The sequence below is a fragment of the Ambystoma mexicanum genome, chromosome 11 (genome assembly GCF_040938575.1).
Source record: "Ambystoma mexicanum isolate Mex_15411 chromosome 11, UKY_AmexF1_1, whole genome shotgun sequence".
Classification (NCBI taxonomy): domain Eukaryota; kingdom Metazoa; phylum Chordata; class Amphibia; order Caudata; family Ambystomatidae; genus Ambystoma; species Ambystoma mexicanum.
Window position 1 is genome coordinate 803,526,291 of NC_090934.1, and position 10,027 is coordinate 803,536,317.

A 10,027-nucleotide genomic window follows, 5' to 3' on the forward strand; every position below is an offset into this window, starting at 1 on the left:
CAGAATCAGGATACAAATGTCATGGGGCACCACTGGAGCATATAGTCACTCTGTAAATATTGAAGGACCGGGCCCCATTCTAGTTGAAAGCTCTCAGAGGCGCCTTGTATTTTATAGGTCATCCACTCCATAGTGACAAAGTGCCATACATTCCTGAGCAACTGGAGTTGTGTTGGTGACATCTGTTGTTTCCAACATTGGGCTATCGCTAGCCATGCTGCTATCACCAAGACCATATTCACTTTCCGCTGGTGCTTAGTATGCGTTTTTTTTTGGGGATTCCATAGACCCGCCAGCCAAATCCTGTTCCCCAGCTTTTCAGGTCCTTGGACCATTTTCCCTGCTTGAGCCCTGACTTTGTGCCAGTACTCTGCAAGGAGTGGGCATGACCTCCAGACATTCTTCCAATCTCCCTCCTGATGACATCCTTGCCAATATAGTCCATCTGAGTTGGGGTACATTACTTTAAGTCTCTTTGGCGTCAAATGCCACTGAAGCAAAGCTTTTTGCCACATTTCCCACAGGTGGATTGACCTCGTCAGTTTGGTGACATTTCACCATACCTCCTCCCAATGGAGCCGCAAGATGTTGTCCCCTAATGTCAGCTCCCACCTCTTCATGTATAACCACCTTACCTCCTCCCCCTGCAAGTTCAAATGTGCGTACAGATTAGAAATCAGTTTACAAGTACCTGGATCGATTGTCATGTAAGTCTCAAATTTCGTAAGAACTCTCGTTCCAGCTTCTGAGGCTGATAGCCTGTGAGTGAGTTGGGTATGTCGGTACTTCTCTGTCCTTGCCACTCCTAACTCTTGAACACAGTTTTCAAATGATCTTATTGCTTGGGCCTTGTACATGTCGACTATCTTGGTGCAGCCTGCTTGTTTCTAGGAAGTAAAAGCCCTCTGGTCCATCCCCGGAAGGAAGTCGGGGTTGTTAAAGAGTGGTGTGAATGGGGATGGGTGTGTCGTCAGATTCCCCCTCGTAACCGCCAGGTCCCATGCATTAAGGGTGGCGCACATAATCTCACTTATTTTGGTGTTCACGTGTCTGTGCTTTTTGTGGGACCACAAGAGGTTTGATAGTGGGGCCCCCGCCAAGGCTATGTCTTGCTTCGTCCATTTAAGCTGTGAGGAGTCAGCCACCCAATCTTTGATCACCTGCAGTTGTGCTGCTTCATAATATCACCTGAAGTGCGGAAATGCCAAGCCCCCCTCTTTCACTGACGCTGTCATCATGGCCATTGCTACTCTTGGCTTTATGCGCTGCCAGACATATGCTGAAGTCATCCTATTTAACGACCAAAAGAATGACTTGGGGATTCTTATAGGGAGCGTCTGGAAATAATACAGGATCTTAGGGAGAGTTGCCATTTTGACCGCTGAGATCTGCCCCCACCACGAGGTGGATAAGGGCGTCCACCATGTCAATTGTTTTTGTAGTTGGACGAGTAGACTCAGGAAGTTTGCTGTGTAAAGTTGCGTTATCTTGGAGGTGATTTTAATTCCAAGATATGTTATACTATTTTGTACAAGTTTCATCCCCAGCTTCTGAGCCAGATTTGCGATGGTCAGCGGATCAGCTGTTAAGTTTAGTATCTCCGATTTACTCTGGTTTATTTTGAGGCCTGAGATGGTTCCAAAGGTTTCCAGTTCATCCATGAGTGCGGGTAGGGATACGACAGGCTCTGTTAAAGCCACTAGCATATTCTCTGCGAAGGCCATGGTTTTGTGCTCCAGCCCCTCAATTTGCATCCCTTTAATTTGGTGTGATTGACGTATCCTCACCAGAAGGGGTTCTAGGAACAGGGCATACAGGAGAGGGGAAAGTGGACACCCCTGTTTTGTTCCTCTCATCTGCATGACAGTTTGGGACAGGAGGCCATTAATGGAGATTCTTAAGGTAGGGTTGTTATAATTTGACTTGATCATCTTCATGTAGGACTCTCCAAAGCCCATACATTCCATCGTTTGAAAGAGCTGCGACCATTCAACCCAGTCAAACGCTTTTTCAGCATCCAATATCAATATTGCCTTGATGTTTTTACGCTCCGCCTTTTCTATTATGTGGCATACTCTTCTTGTATTGTCCACTGTTTGTCTTGTGGGGACGAAGCCTGCCTGGTCTGCATCCATCAAAGAGGGGAGGTGCTCAGTCAGCCTATTAGCCAAAATGTTGGCAAAAAGCTTTGCATCCAAGTTTATCAGTGCAATTGGTCTATAAAACCCTGGAAGGGTGGGATCCTTATCCGGTTTTGGAAATAGAACTAGCTTTGCCTCGTTCATGGACGGCGTAATGTTTCCCCGGGACTTAAAGGTATTGAACAGTACCGTGAGTCTAGGGACCAGCGAGGTTCGGAATTTCTTGGAGAACATTTCTGTATACCCATCTGGGCCCGGTGCTTAGTTCTTGAGGAGCTGCTGAATGGCCTGCGTAACTTCCTCCAGCGTAATATCCTGATCCAGTGTCTCTCGGCCTCTACCGATAGTTGGGGTAAAGGTATGTTCTGGAGGAATTTTTCTTGCTTCCCCTCGTTTGGATTAACGGTACTGTATAAGGCCTGAAAGAAGGTCCTCATGATCTCACCCATTTCATCATTAGTCATTTTCCGAGTGCCGGAGGAGTCCACCAATGATAGGATAGTTCTCTCCCTAGCCGTTTCCCGAAGCTGTCGAGCAAGTAGTTTATCCGCTCTATTAGCGAGGATGTAATACTTTTGTTTCGTCCGCAGAAGAGAGTAACCCACTTCCCGGGATTGAAGGAGCTCTAGCTGACCCTGGATGTGTTGCATAGCCCGTTTTTTCACTCTACTGGGATTAGCCGCTACCTCTTTCTCTGCGTCTCGCAATTTCACCTCCAAGTCCCGTTCCCACTGCGCCATTTGTCTATCTCTTCTGGTCTTCATGGCGATTAGTTCTCCTCACAAGACTGCCTTAAAGGCGTCCCAAACCATTTTCAGTGGCATGCTCCCTGTGTCGTTTTCGGCAAAATACGTATCTATTTTCCCTTGGATTTCCTTGACAAGTAAAGGATCCTGCAACAGCTCCGAAAGGAATTGCCAGGTCCACACACCCCCCTCCTAGTCTGGAGTGTGAAAGACGCCGTTATCGGGGCATGATTTGAGAGGGCAATAATGCATGTTTCCATATCTCTGATTTTCCCTATTAGGTCCGTAGATGCCCAGATATAGTCTATTCTCGATAACGAGTTATGTGCATGGGAGAAGTGCGTGAAGCCTCATCTTTCCCCAATATTTGCTCGCCATATGTCGTGCAGGGAGAGGGACTCAAATGTTTTCCGCAATGCCTCTGAGGGGCCTTTCGATCTGTCGTCAGTAGTGCCAGTTCTATCATTAGCAGGGTTCCAAGCTAGATTCAGGTCTCCCCCTAATATAATGGCTCCGGTCGCGAATTCCTCAAGCTCTCCCAACATGTTCTGCAGGAAGGGTTCTTGGCCCACATTCGGGGCATAAACAGATGCTAGGGTGACACGTCTCCCCTCTATTGTGGTATTCAGGAAGACGTATCTCCCCTCCCCATCGATTCTGTGGTCATGAATTTGAGCTTTCAGTGTATCTTTTATTGCCACCAAGACCCCCGCCTTCTTTCCCTCTGCGTTAGACTGAAAGACATGTTTCGCCCCTCCTATCCTAATACGGGTTTTGTCACTCTTCTTTATGTATGTTTCATGGTACAATAGGATGTCTGCTTTCTGCCTCCTGGCTTGCCTTTCCAGTTTGGCCCTTTTCATGGGAGTGTTCATGCCCCTAACATTATGTGACACTACTGTCACCAGAGTCGTGCTTGCTGTATCCATTGCAGGATAGACGTTTGTCCCTTTTTGACGCACTCGTTGTTTTGCTAGTAAGCCATCCTGTTGTTCCACAATTGTATGCCCTCCCAATTCCCCCCCCCCCCTTGCACCCCAGAGGTCGAGACCCATCGTGGGGGGTCCTAAACCCCACTATAGATTCCATTTAGTTCCTTCCAATTCCTCTCTCTGGCCTGCTGTTGATCGATCAGGTAAATCTTGTGTTTCATTTTTCCCTGGTTGGCGGAGCATCAGTATTTCGTTGCTCACTTTTAGCTCGAAAATAGCATGGTGGGCCATCTGTCCTATCCAATCCTTTTTCCCCTGCCTTTCTTGTGAGCCGTCGTCCACCCATCCTGCTGGCTCGAACCCTTGAACCTTCTCTGTGATTTAGGGTGGGTGCTCTCTCCTCCACTCGATATGCCCAATATCTCTTCACCTTCTTCACAGGTAGTAATCCTATGCTGTATCCCCTCCCAGGTGAATAAAAGGCCGAACGGAAATGTCCAGTTGTATTTCACGTGGGCAGATGACAGGTGGCAAACTACTGGGCCCATCCTCCGCCTCTTGAGGAGAGTGGATTGAGCCAAATCCTGGTATAATTGTACTTCTTGACCATTTACTCTCACCGGGGGGGCTAGTCTGGCTTTTTGAAGAATCTGCTCTTTCTGCGCATAGGAGTAAACGGCTACTAGCACGTCCCTGGGTCTTGCTCCTGGTTCCGCCGCTCTCCTGGGGCCCACTCTATGGATTCTGTCTATCCCCACTCTCGGTTCCACCTCCTCAGCCTAGATCTCAGTGAACAGTTGTGTCGCGGTCGCCATCAAATCTGCCTCTCCCACAGATTCCGAGAGATTTTTGATCCTCTCGTTGGTCCTCCTTGACCTGTTTTCCAGGTCCTCACACTGTTGTTCCAAGTGCATGATTGCCTGAGCAATCCTGTCCAGCGTTTCTTCCGGTTTTGAGGCGTCTTCCTCCATTTGTTGTACCCTTCTCTCCACTGTATCGGTCCTCTCCCCCAATTTAATTATATACTGCTAAATTTCTTGGATGGACTACACCATTTCACCCCTCAGAATTTTAAATTGCTCTTGTACCGAGGCGAGTAATTGTGTCTGGAGTTCTTTGAAACACGTTTGCATATCCTCTTTACTCATCCCGCTACTTTCAATTCTTTTCTGGGATGGGGTGTGGCTGAGAGGGGGGCATTCTTCTGGATTAGATGCAGGGTCATCTTGCGCTCCCCAGATCTGCCTTAAATTCCTGCCCTGGTTTCTCTGCGGGGAGGATTGTGTTGCGGACTTCGCCCATGCTTTTGACATTAATGCACCACACCGGGCTGACAGGGTTGGGTCGCCGAGAGTTCTCTGGAGCAGCGTTGGGGGCCAGATGAGGGTTCTCAGCTAGCATCGAGAAAATTTGTTTGGGAGGCTGCCGGCCCCGTAGGGTAGACCGTCTGTATGGAGCACTGGCCCACTTATATTTGGCAACATGTTCACATAAACTAGCTCCCCCCGGGGAGTGCTGCCTTCGTTTGGTATCTGGTGTGAGGAGCCGTGGTGTTCAATGGGGGCAAGAGGGCTTGTGGTGTTCAATGCCCGAAAACATTCACCCTCCAACAGGCCCCACTGAGAACACCAGAGTCATGGACTTTCCCACCTGTTTTATGAGGATTCGGTCCGGGGCTGTGCGCGCCCCTCGAGGGGATTTGGATCACGAAGAGGCGCTTTGGGATGTTCGCCTCCGGTTGAGGCCGCGGCTGCAGATGTTCGTGTGTCTGCCGCTCGTTCGTGGGCTCTGGAGTGCTCTGTCTGTCGAGCTCCTGGTTTCAGAGAAAGCCACATCTGGAGTTCGCCGGACCCGGCATGGCGGCCATCTGTATTGTTCTCCACTCGGGGTCAAGGGGCCCGCTGTGTTCCCTCGAGGCTCACAGCGCCGTCAGAGGGGCACGGGCTCCCTCGGCATCACCCTCCGGGTCTTCTCATGTGCTCCCGGGCAGGCCAGTCTGGGTAGGAGGCAGCGGGGGCCATGCTCGCCAGGCTCTGGGGCCACTCTTCTTTCCGCACCCACACTCGACCCCCAGTGCTGTCCGGGATCTGCGGGGACTCCTCGGCGTCTCCCTGGTAGTCTGCTCGGGGGGAGGAGCTCCACTCGCCTGGTCCCGAGGCCGTTCCACGGCAGACGGGGGGAGGTCTGCCGAAGGATTCTTCTGGTCATTGGTCTCTCTCAATCCTTCCCCCGGTGCCGCACACACTCCCCGCTCTCCGTTCTACTCTGTATCAGCCGGGGGCACAACTGACTCTCCCCCAGCTGCGCTCGATCTTCTCCCCGGCGCCGGCCCACCTTCTGTCAGGTTCACCGTCACAATGCCGGGCTCCGGAGAAACGTTGTGCCTCACATCGCCTTGTTGTATCGGCACGCCGGCTAGTTACAAAGTGCTTAGGAGCAGATTCTCCCGATACGCTTCATTTATGGGTCGATTTGTTGCGGCCCTGAGAGGAGAGAGGGTCAGTCACGTCCGCCCTCACCAGCCACCATCTTGGAATCCTTGACGGCCTATTTCTAATCAACTTTGATGCAAGTAAAGTAAACGCTGATATTCCTTGCCATTTAGAATACAATAGACTACGCTCACTATACACTCCCATCTAAAAACATATCCTGTTCCACAAAAAGGAAAACATTGTAAAAGAAAACTAGTTCAAACAGAAATGCAACAGGATCTCACTGCAAATCCTCCAAAGACAGTAAAAGAAGCTAATACTTCATCAATTACCACAACCAAAGAAGAACCTATTACTCAAAGTAACTCAGGTACTTTTCAAAGATGCAACACACACTCCGAAAAAATGACTTGGACACAGAACTATCTGGTCCATTCAAATGTTCAAATATAACTGGTGTAAGTTGCTACGCAAATGTAGCAATCAATATTCTATTTCAATTGCCACCAATTGTTGACAACATTTACTTACACAGTACAGACCAATTGTGTTTGCAAATGTTAGTCCTTCATAGAAACGCAACAAACAATCCTGACAACACATTTAGTGTTCATGGAATAAGACAAGAATTGACCTACTAAACTGGAACAGTGAAATTCCCTATAAACTCACAAGAAGATCCACAAGAATGTATAATGTACTTGCTACAAGTACTGGAAAACAAAAACATACCTATAAATGAAATCTTCCAGATTTCATACATGTGGAAACATACATGCACTCTGTGCAACAATATGCAATATGAACAAATCCCTAATGAATGTTTTGTGTATGTATCCATACCCAACTCTGAATCCGTTCCATTTCAGAAACTTGCACAAAATGCAAACCATGGCAGATTATGTATTACCTGCAATTCAGATAATCGCTCCACCTTACTAATACAAACACATAGTAAATACGTAATACTAATGCTTCTACGTTACAATGAAAATGGTACTAAATACAACTGCAAGCTGACTGATTCACACATGGTCAAGTATCACTTGGTAAGAAAACCTTGACAACCATAGGTATAATCTACCATGCAGGAACCACAACCAATGCAGGTCACTAAATTGCATACATAAAAAAGAATTGTGGATGGTTTGAATGTAATGATAGTACCATTACTTTAAAGCAAGGATTACCAGCAAATCTTATACATGCTTATTTAATATTCTTAAAACTATAATTTAATAACTAATCTGTGCATAAACATCAATAAAACTTCAATTAGAAAACTATAAACAGTTAGAATATGCCAACAGGTATCTAACTACCCCAAGATTCTGCAACAATCAAACATATAAATTAATACCACTAAATTATAACAAGAAATAAACAGTTAGAATACACCAACAGGTATCTAACTGCCCCAAGATTCTGCAACAACCAAACAGATAAATCAATACCACTTAATTATAAGAAGAAAAAACAGTTACAATACGCCAACAGGTATCTAACTGCCCCAAGATTTTGCAACAACCAAACAGATAAATCACTACCACTAAAAATAATAAGAAATAAACAGTAGAATACGCCAACGGGTATCTAACTGCCCCAATATTTTGCAACAACCAAACAGGTAGATTAAAAACTTGACAATATAAATAAAAAGTATAATCAGTTACAATTCAACAACAAGTATCTAACAATATGCAACAAGCCAACATTAGCCAGAAACAACAAGTAAACACTGAAAACACAAAATAAGTGTACTGTACCAAAACAAAAAAAGTTTTTTTTTAATCCAACATGGATTTTTTTTTCCCACAGACCCAATGATTTAACAACAAACACAGAAACTGACCAAATTCCACAGTACACTGGTTTGTAAACTACTAAATATGAGGGTCGTAAAAAAGCTGAAATGTCTATTTTGCAATGTAATAAGTCCTTAAGAACTACCAACACTAACATGATATTTTCTTTTATCACAGAAATTGACAAAGAATATAAGTGCTCCAGTTACCAAACCAAACAGTAAGTATATTATAATAAGTACAACTCATAAATACTGCTCTATAACACAACCATTGAAGCAAACATGTAACCGTACATCACAATGCAAAATGTTTACTTCCATGGATATGTTATACTGCACAGCTTGTTACCAAACTCTACAATATTAATGACGTAGCCAAAACTTCACATACAAACTATACAGATCAAACCGTACATAAACTGTAGATTTGCAAATATTTGATAGATATTCAATTCTATGGATGTGATCTATGGGTATGATGTGCTGTGGTGCTTGTGGCCAGGGCCTAGAGTCTTGTATGCATGGCCTACGGCCTTCGGCCATGCACCCAAGACTCTAGGCCCTGGCCACAACCACTGCATCATATCACACCAATAGATGACACCCATAGAATCAAACATTTTAACTGTCTATACGGGCCCACCCATATCACACGTTTTGCAAAGTTTGGTGAGGATTCATCCAGGGAGAGCGAAGTTATAAGCCACCCATGGTGGCTTATGACTTCGGTGCATATAACATCGGTCTTTCAGCCATGCACCCAAGACTCTAGGCCCTGGCCACAACCACCGCAGCATATCACTCCCATGGTGGCTTATAACTTTGGTGCATATAACTTCGGTCTTTCGGCCATGCACCCAACACTGAAGGCCCTGGGTACAACCGGCGCAGCATATCACACTCATAGATATGGAATCAAACATTTTAACTATGCAGTATGGGCATTTTTTATGTCCGCGGACACCTAACGTGTTCTAAGAAGAGTTTTATTTTGCTTGCGTACAGAACGGACAGATATACTGTCCTTAGGACACCTCCATTTTGATTGCTTACGGACATCCCGGTCACCGCGCCTGTTCTTAGAACAGTTTCAACTTGCCCGCAGACACTACGGACAGGAACAATGTCCTTAGGACACCTCCATTTTGGATAATTGTGGACATTCCGGACACCGCGCCTGTTCTTAGAACAGTTTCAACTTGCCTGCGGACACTATGAATAGGAATAGTGTCCTTAGGACACCCCGATTTTAGCTAATTACGGACATCCCGGACAGTGCGGCTGTCTGCGGATAAGATAAACAAAATAGGGGTGTCTGCCACCTAAATAAATACAGCATTTGACCCATCTCTTACTCCCCCACCCTCCCCAAACGCTCTTACACACCAACACTCTTGCCAAAGTTGTATTTCTCCACCAATTGTCACTGAGTTGTCCGCAGATGTCCACAGATCCAAGATGGCGGGCGTTTCCAAAAATCTAACGCACCTCACGCTCTTCGCTATCCAATCAATGAACACGCTGCATGTCCGTGGACATGACGCAAGCCAATTAGCCAATCAGAACACTGTCTGCGGAGCGAACAGGGAAATGTGTCCGCGGAGCGAACATAGATATCACACATTTTTTTTACCTACTTTTTGGTCGTTTTTAAAAAAAACTACTGGACAGGTAGTTTGGATATTCACCAAATTTATAAAAGCCTGCTTTCGGGACCAAGCCGCTGCTCCTGCCGAAAATTTGGTGAAAATCCATCCAGCGATTTGGACTGTAGGCGTGAGCAAAGTTTTTTCCCCATTCAGCCTATGGGAAAAAAAGTTTTGGGACTCCCCTATATCATTGCCCCCCCTTGGACCAAACCTCACCAAACTTTGCAAAAAAAAATCAGAGTGGGCCATATACTTTTTTTTGCAAAGTTTGGTGAGGATTCGTCCAGGGAGAGCGAAGTTATAAGCCACCCAAAAAG